The 13,903-nt window shown below is 47.1% G+C and overlaps 1 protein-coding gene across 2 annotated transcripts in view; it reads left to right on the forward strand.

The window, feature by feature from the left end:
* Ncald (neurocalcin delta) overlaps positions 1-13,903 on the forward strand; it is a 384,273-nt gene that overhangs the window by 204,605 nt on the left and 165,765 nt on the right. For both annotated transcript variants that reach the window (XM_027431388.1, XM_027431389.1), the window contains exon 3: positions 1,667-1,716. The gene's annotated coding sequence lies outside the window, so the exon portion shown is untranslated. The remainder of the gene's footprint in view (positions 1-1,666; positions 1,717-13,903) is intronic.

Here is a 13,903-nt window from a genome sequence, read left to right on the forward strand (position 1 = left end):
GAGTTAAAAGACAGCCTATAAAAAGCAACTAGTTATATTTTCTTCTGTTCTAAATTGTGCTTGGGAGGATTTCCTTCTTTAAGCCAAAGCTTCCCAACGGTCTCTATCTATTAAATGCATAGACTGCCAGTCAGAAAGCCGCAAGGATCTGTTTTTACCTCAGCATTATTAGATAACTGAAACTAAACATAAGGCAATGTCTGTCACTTCTGGAGCACGCAGAGGTACAATGGTTTGCCTGCTGAGATATAGCGCCTCTATTCTGTAGGCAAAAGGGGAACCGGGCTCAGTCTTTTGCTAAAGCGCCCAGTTCTGTTTCAACTGTATTCAGTTCTCTGTCACAACTCACAAGAGTCCTTGGTGCAGTGACTGTGATGTATGTGGCAACAAGTGGTACCTCACCAAATCCTCAAACACCCAGAAATTAGTAGTTACAGTTTTTCAGCATGTCATGTTGAGTTATTACAGTTGACATTTTAATTCTTAAAAAATCAGGTAGGACAAACAGTCCTTGGGCTTTTATCCCCAATAAAAGTAGCATTGACGCTTATTAATTCAATAATGTCGGTTGGATTTTTAAAGCATGTCTTCCCAGAGGGCTTTGGCCCTTTTGATAGCTTTGGAATTCTATTATAGAGATCGATTAGGTTGTCTAGACTGATGGCCCCAGAGGTATTAAGATGCTCTTTCTTCGAAGAGAGGGCTGAAACACTAGACATGTGTCCATTAGTGACGGGACCCACAGACCTGTCTTCTGCCTGGAAGCTTTCCCGTCAGACTTGCTGAGTTAGACTTCTCCCAGGCTGTTAACTTGGATTCTGAAATCCCATTGCCCTAAAAATCTAACTGACTTTCTACACTTAGTTATCTGCATCCGCCATGGCTTCCCGGGATGAAACCCAGCTTAGCAGGGTTAGTTATCAGGAGCTCTTGCCCATGGAACCATCTACCATTGTTGTTTTGAAAAATGTATATGTGTGTGTGTGTGTGTGTGTGTGTGTGTGTGTGTGTGTGTGTGTGTGTTTGTGTGCCTGTGGGTATGCATGGTATACAGGAGTATGTACAACTCGGGGCCAGAGGACAGACTTGGGTGTCACCCCTCAGGAGCCATTTACCTAGTTTTTAAGCCAGAGTCTTCCATTTGGCCTGTAAGTAGCCCCAGCAAGGCTAGTTAGTAGTGGGGTAGGCTAGTCACAGCAAAAACTCCAGGGATCTGCCTGGCTCTGCCTCCGCAGCACTGGTTTATAAGTGTGGGCCATCATGCCTGGCATTTTTATGTGGACTCTGGGGATGAAACACGGGTCCTCATGCTGTGTGACAAGCTACTTTACAGTCGTGATCTACATATGTGGAAGGCAGCTCCTTTGGCACTAGAAGCTGACCCTGAGGACCCAGCCACCTTCTCAGGCGTTTCTCGTCAATGCTGGCATCCGTTCTCTTCGATGCTTTATCCTCTTCCAAGAGGCCTGGACATGTTAACAAGAAGTCAACCCCAGACTCCCCCAGTATTGACCTCTGTCTTTCATTCTAGACGAGCCCATTTTGTTGATCTGCAATCTTTTCCCAAAAGGGCACAAGTGAGTCCCAAACTGCTCCCCTCGCGCAAGGTGAGGAGTCCTCCTTCCAGGTTTTCACTGACTTCTGCTATGTTGCATGTTTCTTGCAGATCATCTCAACTCTGGTCCTGTGGAGCCACCTGAAAGCCACAGCCACAAAGTAAGTGCGAGTTTAGAACTCAGCTCCACATTCAGGGGCTTTCACGAGAATCATTTTGTTCAAATATTTTTTATCACTGAACAGCAGGAATGGGGATTTCATGTGTAGGAGAGACACTAAGCCATCTCTTTAAAATTGATAGAAATAATAAATGGACAGAGATAAATTAAAAAGAGCTCACGTGATCGCCAGGGACACACTGTAGCAACCTCCCCTGTGGTGTCGAGCTGGGCCATAGGCCAAAAGGTATTTCAGATGGTGCCAGGCATAAATTACAGCAGAGCCTGGCTCTTAGTGAGCACATATATGTCTTGGGAATGTGTGGATGGGTTAAGTGATTTAACAATTTGAGATTGCAGCTCTGTGAGCCTCCCAACCCCTGCCACGAGGCGATGTGGAGCAGTTGGAAGTGTGCCAAATCTGGATCTGGATGCTTGAGTTCGATCCCTGGTCCTGCCACTTAAGGGCCACACATATGTCATTTCTTCTCTGTGACTTGGTGTTCTCACCCTTACAATGGGTCTAATAGTACCACCTCATTGGCTGATACAGTGCCACTTAAAATGCTTGCTAAAATTTTATTTTATTTTACTTTATTGTTCTCTGTGTTTGGTTTTTAAAGACAGAGTCCCCACTCCACAGCACAGGCTGGCTCCAGACTCACTTTGTAGCCCAGGCTGGCCATGTACTTACAGCATTTCTTTTGTCTTTACCTACTGAGTGCTGGGATTATGGGTGTGAGCTACCGAGTCCAGAAACAAATGAACATAATAACATCTGTATGTTCTGTGTGGAGACTGAAACATTGAACCCCCTGTAACAATGAGCTTGCTGCTGCCCAGACCCTGCCTTCCAGTTCTGTTCTGCATTAAAAGCAGGGTTCCTTGGGGGAAAGGGTTGATTAAGACTAGGGCAGGAAATGCACAAGATGAGCTTAGAGTGTCCCAACAGTGCCAGAAACCAAAGAAACAACAAAGGAAACGAAGCACCCCACCTCCCCCTCACACAAATGTGGGACCCAGTTACAAGAGCTCCCAATGTCTGGGACAGCTTCAGCAACATAATAAACAAAACAGCATTGAGTTGTAACCTAAAGTGGTTTAGAGCTACACCTTCTAATTAAAAAATATTTTTATTTACCTGTATACATGTGCATGGTATGTGCACATGAGCACTCACAGAGGCTAGAAGTTGTCAGATCCCTCAGAACTGGAGTCACAGGCAGTTGTGAGTCACCTGACATCGGTGCTGGGAGCACTCTGGGCCCCTGCAAGAGGACTCCCTCGTCCACTGAGACATCTCTATAGCCCAGACCTGCAAATTTTTAAGTACAAAAAGAAACCACTTCAGTGTGTAATTCATTTGTGTTTTGAGATTCCTCCCTAGAGAGGTGTACTCATCCATGAACTTTTAAATTGCACGGGCAATACATGTATGGAGCAATCACCTGTACTTTTATCATCGAGGATGTATCATCTTGGGTATGGTGTTGCATGTCTGTAATCCCAGTTCTCATGAGGCTGGGGCCTCAGGACCTAGAGTTCAGGATCTGGCTACATGATGAGTCCCCATTTGAAAAACACACACACACACACACACACACACACACACACACACACACACACACACACACACAAACAGGCACAAAATAATTGTCAAAGCTGAACATAGTTATCTGAATGTAATGCAAATTAGAACTCTGACAGTTCCTTCTGCATCGCTGTGGCCAAATACCTGACAGAAGATGTAGGGAGTAACCCTAGCCCCGCCCAATAGTCCTGAGGCAGGTACCAGGTGGAAGACCTGAAGGGGGCAGCTACTTATCCTCGCTCATGGTTTCAGAGAGGTCGCAGTGTGTCATAGCAGGGAAACCACATCAAAACGGCTCCATCTGCAGAGGAATTCGAGGCCACAGTACTTACTTGTAGACCACGAGTCAGGGAAAGCTAGTGGGAACCAGGGGTGGCTATAACCTCCAAGGGCTTGTCCCTGTTGACCTAACTGCCAACGAGGCTTCACCTCCTAAGAGCCCCACAGCCTTCAAGCAGTGCCACAGGTGAGGACCTAGTGTTCAAAACACAAGCCCACAGGACATTTCAGATCCAAACCATAACAGAAACCATGTGTTTTTGTTGTCTGTTGCTACATAATAAATCACCACAAATACAGGCCTTAAATCTGTTTGCATTCAGCCCCAGCTTTGCTTACCATCTTACAAAGCAAGCTATTGGCTCCTCTGGTCCTTTATCAGGGCTCAAGGTTTGTCTCTTAGCTCATGAAGTTGTGGGTTTTGGTCGAGCTTGGAGTACTGAGTCTTTCACTTTCTTAGGGGCTGTCATCTGGATCCATTCTTATTCAGGAACTACCCATCATTACTCTATGCCCTGTGATATTCGGTGGTTCTGTCGCCATGTGACAGCGTACTGTCTCAAAGCCAGCAGAGGACACTCTCTGCTAAGTTGGAGTCATACATAGCAATTAGGGAACTATCCACCCAGTTGACAGTGCCATAGCTGGCTGAATGTAAACAACAGCCTAAGTGTGCTCTTCACGGGCAAGGATCACACTGGGGATCGCTCAAGGATGTGTCCATTGTCACGTGAGAATTGAGTGTAAAGGCCATGAGTTGTGGATGTCGGGAGTTCATGGCTGATGGGATCTGCCATGAAGAGCAGGGTGACAAAAGGCAGGATGAATGGAAAGTGCTCATTGCTCATCTCTGCTGGAGGTAAACAATGGGTTTGCCTCTAACAACAATGGGTTTGCGACTAACAACACCCCTCGAAGTTATCAGATGAGAGCTGGGATTATATGAAAATCAATGAGTCAGAAAAAAATATTTAGAGGTAGTTCTTAAATGTATCACTATTTCTCCGACTAGTCTTTTTTTTTTAAGCACATAAATTTGCACATAAATGTGCTCTTGACTCCATGGCAACCATGTTTATGAATTTTAAGAACTCACTTCATCAAAGTTCAGATAATATAATAGCATTGCCAGTTTTTCATTTTGAGTTTGGGTTTTTTTTTTTGTTTTTGTTTTTTTATCTTTCATTTCAAACTTCTGTCCACTAATAACTAACTGAAAGAATGATACCATTATAGTTTTATGTCTCATGCTTTGCATATGTTTGTGTATTTTAAATATATTAGGTACCCAGTTTTGTAGACTCCTTATCGTAAATGCTGAGTCCTTCTCTCAAAAAAGGTCACATCCAGAAATGCTGGTGTTACCGTGTTGTTCCACTAATTGCAGTAACCGCCACCTACGCCTTTGGCATCTTGGTTTTCTCGCTTTGGTCTGCTGGCTCAGTAGAAAACCAAATCACCAAGAAAACCGACCACATATTTAGGCATCAGAAGTCACCTGCCAGCGATGCTTGGTTGGAAATAAACTCAGGACTGTGGGTGGGCTTGGGTTGCGTGACGACTATCGAGAGTCTCAATGAGGTCACTAAGAGGTATGAGGGGACACAAACCGGAGATCTTTGTCACTTAGGTCTCAGATCTGCAGCTGCCTTGGAGTGGCTTGGGTGAGGCTAAGGGGAAACGCATATTTGAAGTCATCCGGTTACCACACTTGCAGGAGACGGATTCTCATGGTTCCTCAGCCTCCCTTCCCTCCTTTCCAAGTCTCCTCCCCACTTCCCCGGCACTCACAGTCAGCCACAGGCAGTAGAGTTGGCTGTTGGAGCAACAGTGCCTAACAGACTATGGCTATTGGTGAGATAACTCATTTATCACCGAAAGGTCAAAGCTTCCTTCTTCCCTGCTTTGAGGTTGTTTTCTTTGTGGGAACTAAACAAAGGTATCTTTGTAAAACATATAGACAGTAAGTGGAGGTGAATACAAGTAACCTTTCCTGCCTGGAGCAAGCGCAAGCAGAAGCCCATGGGTGCGTTTATCCCTAGGTGAGTCTTCCTCAGGCTGCCTCTGGTGGAACATTCTAGAATGTCTCTCAGCTCCTGACCTATGGTGTCTCTCAAACCCTTCCACGTGTTTCTTTACCGGGTAGGGCTTAGGCTTGCCTAACCATGTCCTAAGGTTTACTTGGCACATGTCTTAACATGTAAATCTGACAACTCACCTGCTCCTGAAATCCTAGATGTGTTTAGTGGATGGTTTTGTGTGGCTTTGCTCTAAAGTGGGTTATTGTATTAGTAAAACTTCTACAATACATCTGCCATCAGGTTTTTGTTTCTGGGGCACACTAATGGCATTTTGCTTGTTGGTGGTTAAGTCCAAGCCGGATTTCCTCGTTTGGGAGTGCCCAAGTAGCAGTTGGATCAGGCAGTGCAGGCTTGCATTGGGAAGCAAGACCGACATTCACCAACTCATTGATTATTTCTCTTTATCTCACTCTGCCCCTGAAACTGAGGTTTCCAGTAGAGCTGACGTCATCTCCTCCAAATACAACCCCTGCTCCGTTCCCAAACTTCAAGTTACAAAGAGATTCTGAACTCCGCCGCATCTGTCTCGTGCGTCACTCGCTGTTGGGACGGTTTCTCTCCAAGGACTACATGATTTTCCAAAGCAAGAACTTTGAAGTTTGCTTGTCTTTAATAACGCAATGCTATGCCCAGTGTCCACAGTACTGATGTCACCAGTCCCTGTCCCTTCTCCTCCTCTTTTTCTTCTTCCTCTTCTTCTCCTTCTCCTCCTCCTCCTCCTCCTCCTCCTCCTCCTCCTCCTCCTCCTCCTCCTCCTCCTCCTCCTCTTATATAACAGTGTTTCTTACAATGGAGTGCAGTACAACCTTCCCCCATTTCAGGAATGCAAACAGGGGTAGGTCCAGCAAAGTATCCACACCTGCCCTTGGAGCCAACCCATCTTCCTTTCCCACCCTTCCTGGAGCCCCCACCTTTCTTTCCAGGCAGCTCTTCTGTTGTAATTTTAAAAAACAGCACACAAGAGAAAGACGCTATGCAACAAAGCTAGGGTAGAAGGTTTTTTTATTGGAGCAAAGTGAATGGATAAAGGGGGGGAGGGGAAACCGGCCTCTGGGGACAGGAGCAGCAGGAGAGAGGAGAGAGAGAGACAAGGATGGGAGGTGGGCGGGGCCCTTTAACACAGGGAACGCAGTGAATGTGCACAGGTGGTGCTCTCAGTGGCTGCAGCTGAGGGGGTATCCTGTCAGAACCCCAAGGACAGGGTGGTACAGATGCCTGAACACTAACATCTTCTACATCTCAGCCTCTGGATCTTCTCCTTGAGGGGATTCCAACTGAAAATTAGCCATCCTAAGTGAACCATGTCCTAAGAAATCAAACCCATGGGACAGAATGACTTTAAGACCCTAAGTAATGCAGCTCCAATGGTGAGCTTCCTGATGCTGCAAGAGTGAAAGTATTTTTTAATTCATCTGGCTCCCCTTAAATCATATCACAAATGCAGTTGCTTATGCTGAGAGCCATTGCAAAAGGAAAACCTGAACTCCTGCTGTTGGGGTCATATACTCTAGGGAGAGAGTCTGACTACTCATGCAGCCCGAGGCTGACTGGAACTGAAAGCCTTTCTCATCTTGTGACCCCAGCTTCCACCACCTGCTTTCCTGCCTACTGGCTGTAAGTCCTTGGGCAAACTTCTGAGATGCTTGGAGATTAGTTTATCTTTATCTCTAACACCTTCAGAACACACCCCATAGGGTGCTAGGAAATTCAACGATACCACCCTCTTGGTATAACCAAACACACACAGCACAGTTCTCTCAGTAATAAATCCAAGCCAGGCAGTTTGGAGGTTGAGGCCAAGAGCAGGTCTACTGAGCAAGACAGCAGTGGCGGCGGAGATAGGAGGATGTCACAGATCAGCACTTTCCTCCTTCCAGGAAGCTTTGAATATTGGCCCATGGCCATGCTTGTTCATCCACGGGCTCCTCTTTCAGCCCAGATCCGCTCTTGGAAGCACCTGCTGGGGAGTGGTACACAGCACAAGGGGAGACGCCAAAGACAAAATTAGAGCAGTTTAGCTCGGAGGTCTGACTGGTTCATGATTCTAGAGCCAGGGAACATCTCATTCTGTGAAATAAACCCGGTTTCTAGTGGGGTGATCAGAGGGGCTTGACTTTATGTGGGGGTGGGGTGGGGCAGGAGGAAATAAGAAGCAAAGGACAGAGTGTTCTTGTTCTTGCTAATCTTATAGGGTAGAAATAGAGGGCTGTCCCCATCATGCCTGCTCAGACAGGCTGTCCTTTTCTGATTGGTTCTGATTGTTGCTTCAATCAACAATGTCTCTCCTCCTCCTCCTCCTCCTCCTCCTCTTCCTCCTCCTCTTTCATTTCCTCTTCCTCCATCTCTTCCTTCTCTTCCTCCTCCTCCTCCTCCTCCTCCTCCTCCTCTTCTTCCTCCTCTTTCATTTCCTCTTCCTCCATCTCTTCCTTCTCTTCCTCCTCCTCCACTTCCTCCTCCTCCTCTTCCTCTTTCTCCCCCCTCCTCCCACCACATTTCAGGCTTCAGTCTGTTTACATAATACTTAGCACGTATAGCTCTGTTATGATCTGGTCTGCATAGATTTACTACATTGCCGTGTCCAAAATTATGGCCTCCTACAAACGCTTGCTCAGCGTGTGTCTTGTCACTGCAGCTGGGGGATAGAGGTGGCTTCCTCCTTGATGGAAACCATGTGTCTCCAAGCCCCTCGTCTCCTGTGGTCTATATGGTCTTCAAAGCCAGTGTCCCGCTCACTCTTTTACCCCCGGCCACGGTAAAGAGGGCGCACTTAGTCGACAATAGGCTTGTTTGAAAGGATAAAGTATCCTGGATGTTCCTGGCAACACAAATGGTTATAAGAAGAGTTATAGGAGAACTCAGTAAGACTGTATGAATGTATTTTTATTGCATGCAAGAGCGGCTCAAAGGAAGGTGGACCTGCCACGGCTTGTGACGCTCCAAATCAATGCTGTTGGTGTCCGTAAAGGAAGAGGAGACTCAGTAAGGTTGCATCCTCCCTGAAAATGCTGGTCATGTTGCTTGGAAAGAGAAGCCAACTCCCCAGCCCGAGCAAGCGAGCATATAAAATTAGAAGGATGTAAAAGCTAGCCTGCTGCCAAAGAGGAGGGCCTGGCAGATTGGGATGGATCCTCACAGCCACCTGGTGTGCGATTTAACACCGCTCTGAGTTTTTGTTCCATGATATTTGTGACTGGGTTTATTCCTATACCCTCGTCAAACGCAGCATTTTTCAAAGGGTGGGTGTTTCCTTTCCATTCTTGTTTACACCTTCCCATCCCGCTGTTTACAAGATTGGTCTCTCACACTCCGCCTGGGGAGTTTTCTATTATTGTGTAGTTAAAATTGCCAGAGGAGTCTTTTAAGACGCTCTGTTTGGAAGGATGGGGGGCCGTGCTGCCCCGTAGACTCTCAGCGTGGCATGGCACCTCCCCCGCAAAAGAGGCCCATAGCTCTTATGAACCTGTGACCAGCTGCCAAACTTGGTGCATCGAGTATTTTTAATGCTTGAATGTGTCAATCTGCATGCTTCTCATGTGGGCTGGTGCCTAGGGTCGAGGGAGGCATGACTCCTCAAAGTGGAGCCCTGGCTACCTTCTCCCCAGCTCTGTGTGGGAAATGAAGTGATTGCTCCCTCTCTCCCTCTGCTCCTTCACACTCTTCCCTCCTCTTCATCCTTCTCACCCATCTCTGTGGTCCCAGCATCTATGTTGAGATGATTCACTGCCTGGTAACACAGTCATGGTGGCACCCAGGACCCACTGGAAACGGAGACTGTAGATCTGAATTGATTTTTCTGAAGCACGAAACCAGAAAAGTCAGAGGGTTTGAGAAGCACACGCTCTGACTACATTTGCTTTCGTTCTAATTGTGATTTTTTTTTTTTGTACCGAGAAAGACAGTAATTCCTGAACTCACAAAGGGTATAAAAACTGATTTATTAAGGGTTTCAATGACAAGGACAAACTTACAAAATACAGAGAATGGCTGAAGCCGTGGCTGGTCCTGACTGCCTCTCTGCCCTTTTGGGTCCCCCTCACCCCAGGCAAGAGCCAGTGCGACTCTGTCTTTCGGCTTTTAAGTTGTCACATAGCCAGACAAGATCACACCTTAGGGCTCACTGTCCCCCAAATCATTGGCTACACTGACTGAAATCCCACAACAGGACAGGCTTAGGCAAATCAGTTAAGAGTCAAGTTTACCTTGACCTTCTGGAGTTTCTTCTTGGCCTCGCCTTACCAGGAGTCCTTTCTGCCCCCACAATGGCAGGTGCCCTCCTCTGCTTCTGTTAACTCTTCACTTGCCGCAAACCTTCATCATGGCTCTACTCTTTCTACATCTTTCCCTGGATGCTAATTTCTCCCCACCCAACATCTCAGTTGTTAATCCTTCAGGAATAAAGCTACCTAACCTAAGCTGGGCCTTGTGGTACAGATCACTGTTAGCACTTAGGATGCTGGGGCAGGAGAATCTCGAATCTAAGTCTAAGTCCATCCTGTCTATCCAGCCTGCTCTAAAGGTGCATAAACATACATGGTGCGGGACTAAGACCCTATGCTTGGCGTGTTCCTCTACCGTGGAAGAGACATGAAGGCAAAGCACAGCTCACCAGGCCTCGGGGGCCCTGGGTTTTCTATTCTAGTTTATTCTAGTTCAGCCACTTACCAGCTGATGGTCTGGGGTTAAGTTCCTTAACCTTTCACCTTGGCAATGAGATTGATGAGCCGATGCTCGGCCTTCACGTGGCAGAATTATCACGATGCTTCAATGGAGAGGAAGCAGTTGAAAGTTCTTTGTGAATAAATCCAGTAAGTAGTATATATTTATCCCCACTCTATGTGTCCCCTTTAAAAGTGATCTACACTTAAGTCTGAATGTGAACCCAGTAGACAGAGGAAGAAGGCCTTACATTGTGTCTTGAAGGGTCCAAAGGCGACCACAGGAGATGAGCTGAGAGAGATCAAGGTGTGCCATACTCTGCACTCTGGCCGGGCGGGGAGGGGGGCCGGGATGGATGTGAGCTTCTCTGACCAAGGGAGCAACACCCCTCCCCGCTTAGACTTTAGGATGCTCATTCAGTGCTCTGTGTGGAGGTTACAGGTAAAGAGAGCAGAATGATGGAACTAGTTGAAGCCAGTTTGTTTCCAAGGACTGGCAGGATGTGATGATGATGAGCTCAAATCCACGGTCTCGGGAATGTAGGAGGGGAGGAGGATTTGAGAGCAATGGTTACAGTGAAACCAACCAAAAGTTGGCTGCTGGAAGAAGGAGGGAAAGGGGATTTAGAGCTGATGTAATTAGAAGGCCAAAGAGTCCGAAGGATCAAAAGAGATTGGGGTCAAAATAGTGTCTCCATTTCAAATGAATTGAGAAATGCCGTGAAAAAAAAAACAAACCCACAGAAATGAGGAGAGGGAGGAGGCAGAGGTGGGGAGTGGAGAGGGGCAGAGGCTGGTGGCAGAGGTGAAGATTTAGTTTAGGTTTGTTTTCTGAGAAAAAGTCATTACCGGAGTCACGAAGAGAGCCTGGGGAAAGGTTAGAGATAAGTCACAAAGAAACAACTACAGCAGTAGTCAGAGTAAAGAGTAGGGGACCCAGAATTGAGTGTCAGATAGAAAAGAGCATCTGTTTTAGTATAAAAATCCCCATCCAGAATTTTAGACATAATAGAAACCAATTAGTATTGATATAAAACTCAAATTTAGCTGCAAGTTTAGTATTTTTATTTGCTCCATCTGGCAACTCTAGACAATGGTGATGATGCCCCCGTTTATCCGGAGGTCGGGGGGGGGATGGGGGACATTAAATGAGCCTGGGAATGACACACGGGTCCCAGGGAAAACCAGGTCCCAGGATGTTGCATTGCCGTGGCACGATATATTGGAGAGAGTTGAGTAGGAAGTTCAAGGCCACTGCACCGGACGGTTTGGGAACCCCGAGGCAGGTTGTGGAAAGCAAATGGAGAGGTGTTTGCTGCCAAGGTGAAGGAGTAGAGTTATAGAGAAGGTGTCAGTGTCCGATTAGGAAACAGGAGGAGAGCGATGCTTGTAAAGTAGCAAAGAGGAAGCCACACCTTCGCGACTGAGGGAAGCTGAGGAAGAGCCAGAGAGCAGACTCAGAATGGAAGAGGGGTGGTGGAGAGACGTGGGTGCCCTGGAAGGGGGTTTCACCAATAAATGGTGGGTTGACATGTGCAGGGAGGAGGCGCCCTGTTCATCCTGTTTCTCAGACTCTCGGGGGACGCAGGAGGAAACAGATGCAGGCCTGGGTTTCAGAGGAGAGAAGGACATGGAAATCCCTTTACTCCCAGCTAGGCTAGGTCATTGAGAGGGAATGAGATGGAGGCAAAACTGGGGAACAGAAAGGAAGAGTCAGGCTTCAAATACGCCCTGTTTGCTCATTGAGGGATCCATATGATGAATTCAGAGATGCTTGTAGTTCAACCAAGAGAGAACGCTTTGTTTCCCTCCACTTGGGTTTTTCTTTCTATTCTAGCAATCCATATCGACTCACAGCAGGTGGAATTGCTCACCAGGGAGAGGGAAATAACAGCAGCAGAATTAAATAGGCTACTCTTCTCTGTTTTCTTAACCCCAGAGATTCTGGCCTTCAAACGATCAGGGCCATTTATCCACATCCCCAGTCTAGGAACGGTGTGGCGGGCATGCCTAGGGCCGTGGGCGTGTTTGCAGTCTTGTGCAGCCCTGATCTGGATTTGTTCCCATCATGCAGACTGTGTCTGTGGATCTGGGGCCTTGCCAGGTCACACTTAGGTATCAGGGACTCACAGATAGTTAGATACACACCAGTCCCAGTCACCCTTCTGCTCTCTGGGAACAGTTGTAAGTTCTGCAGATGGGGAAAGAAAGAAAGATGCCGTCAAGCCCGCAATTTCACAGACACTTTCCCTTTCTTCTTGCAAGAGTAGAGGTGCCCTGTGCAGTCCTAGGAGGGAGCTTCTTATAGAGCTGCATGAGAGAGAGAGAGAGAGAGAGAGAGAGAGAGAGAGAGAGAGAGAGAGAGACTCAGATAGAGAGCCCAGATAGAGAGAGAACACCCAGAGAGAGGAGTCAGAGAGACAGAGAGCCCAGAGAGAGACACACACCAGAGAGGGACCATAGAGAGAGAGAGACCAGAGAGAGAGAGACACCAGAGAGAGAGAGCCCAGAGAGAGACACACACCAGAGAACAGAGAGAGAAAGAGAGCCCAGAGAAAGAGAGAGAACCCAAAGAAAGAGATGGGGGGTATTTCAAGGAGGGGGTGGGCAGTAGTGCCTACTGAAGCTCTTCTGCCTCCAGATAACATCTCTCTCTCTCTCTCTCTCTCTCTCTCTCTCTCTCTCTCTCTCTCTCTCTCTCTCTCTCCCTCTCTCCCTCCCTCCTTGAGCCCCAACATAAAGGCACAAATGAAATTCCTAAAAGCAGACCTCTGCTGTCTGTTATTTTTAGTATTTGATGTTAGTATTTATCAACCCTTGCAGAGTTACTTTGTCCTCCCTGGCATTTGTCTTCCCGCCTCCTTGTGCTGGGCTTAGAAGAGGCTCACAGGCGAAGCAGCCAGGGACCTCACGGAAATGAGTCCTAGAGCGAAGGGCCCCAGTCTTTAAAATCAGTCTTCCTCGCCTCTGCCTTGCAGAGAAAAAGGATCTGGATTCTGCTAGCCAGGATAGCAATAAAAACGTGTGTGCATGTGAACCCGTTGGAATGTCTGAATGGTGCATTTAGTCAGGTCAGGGTTAGAGAATCGTAGCATGCAGGAGATGTCAGGATGCTGGACCTGTAATGGTGTGGCTTCAGGCTGATGGAAGCAGAAAGAGGGAAGCATAAGGCCTAAGGTGTGGTCTGGCTTAGGCAGCTCTTTCTGTTGGGTCTGCATATCCGGTAGGAAGAGCAGGGAAAGGCTCCCATTTTTCTGTGTCGGTGTTCCCTAATAAACAGCTATTTATCATTTATCTTGGGTTTAGTGATATCATTATATTCTCACCTTCACTGGAATGAAAGCCAGAACAGACTTGCTCAGGCAGAAGAACTCCCGGGAAGTCTTTCTTCTAAGAGAGGGCAGCAGGGCCTTTCCCAAATACAAGACTCATGGCTATTAGGCCCCTTCGTACCCATCAATGTCTTTAGTTCCCAGGAAGCAGGCAGGAGTGGTTTCTTTTGGTAACATATATATCCTTGATGTGACAGGCTTGGGGACACATGGTAGATATGTCCTGGTTAGTTTTCTATCAACTCAACAC

The sequence above is a fragment of the Cricetulus griseus genome, chromosome 10 (assembly GCF_003668045.3).
Source record: "Cricetulus griseus strain 17A/GY chromosome 10, alternate assembly CriGri-PICRH-1.0, whole genome shotgun sequence".
In the NCBI taxonomy this organism is placed as follows: Eukaryota; Metazoa; Chordata; class Mammalia; order Rodentia; family Cricetidae; genus Cricetulus; species Cricetulus griseus.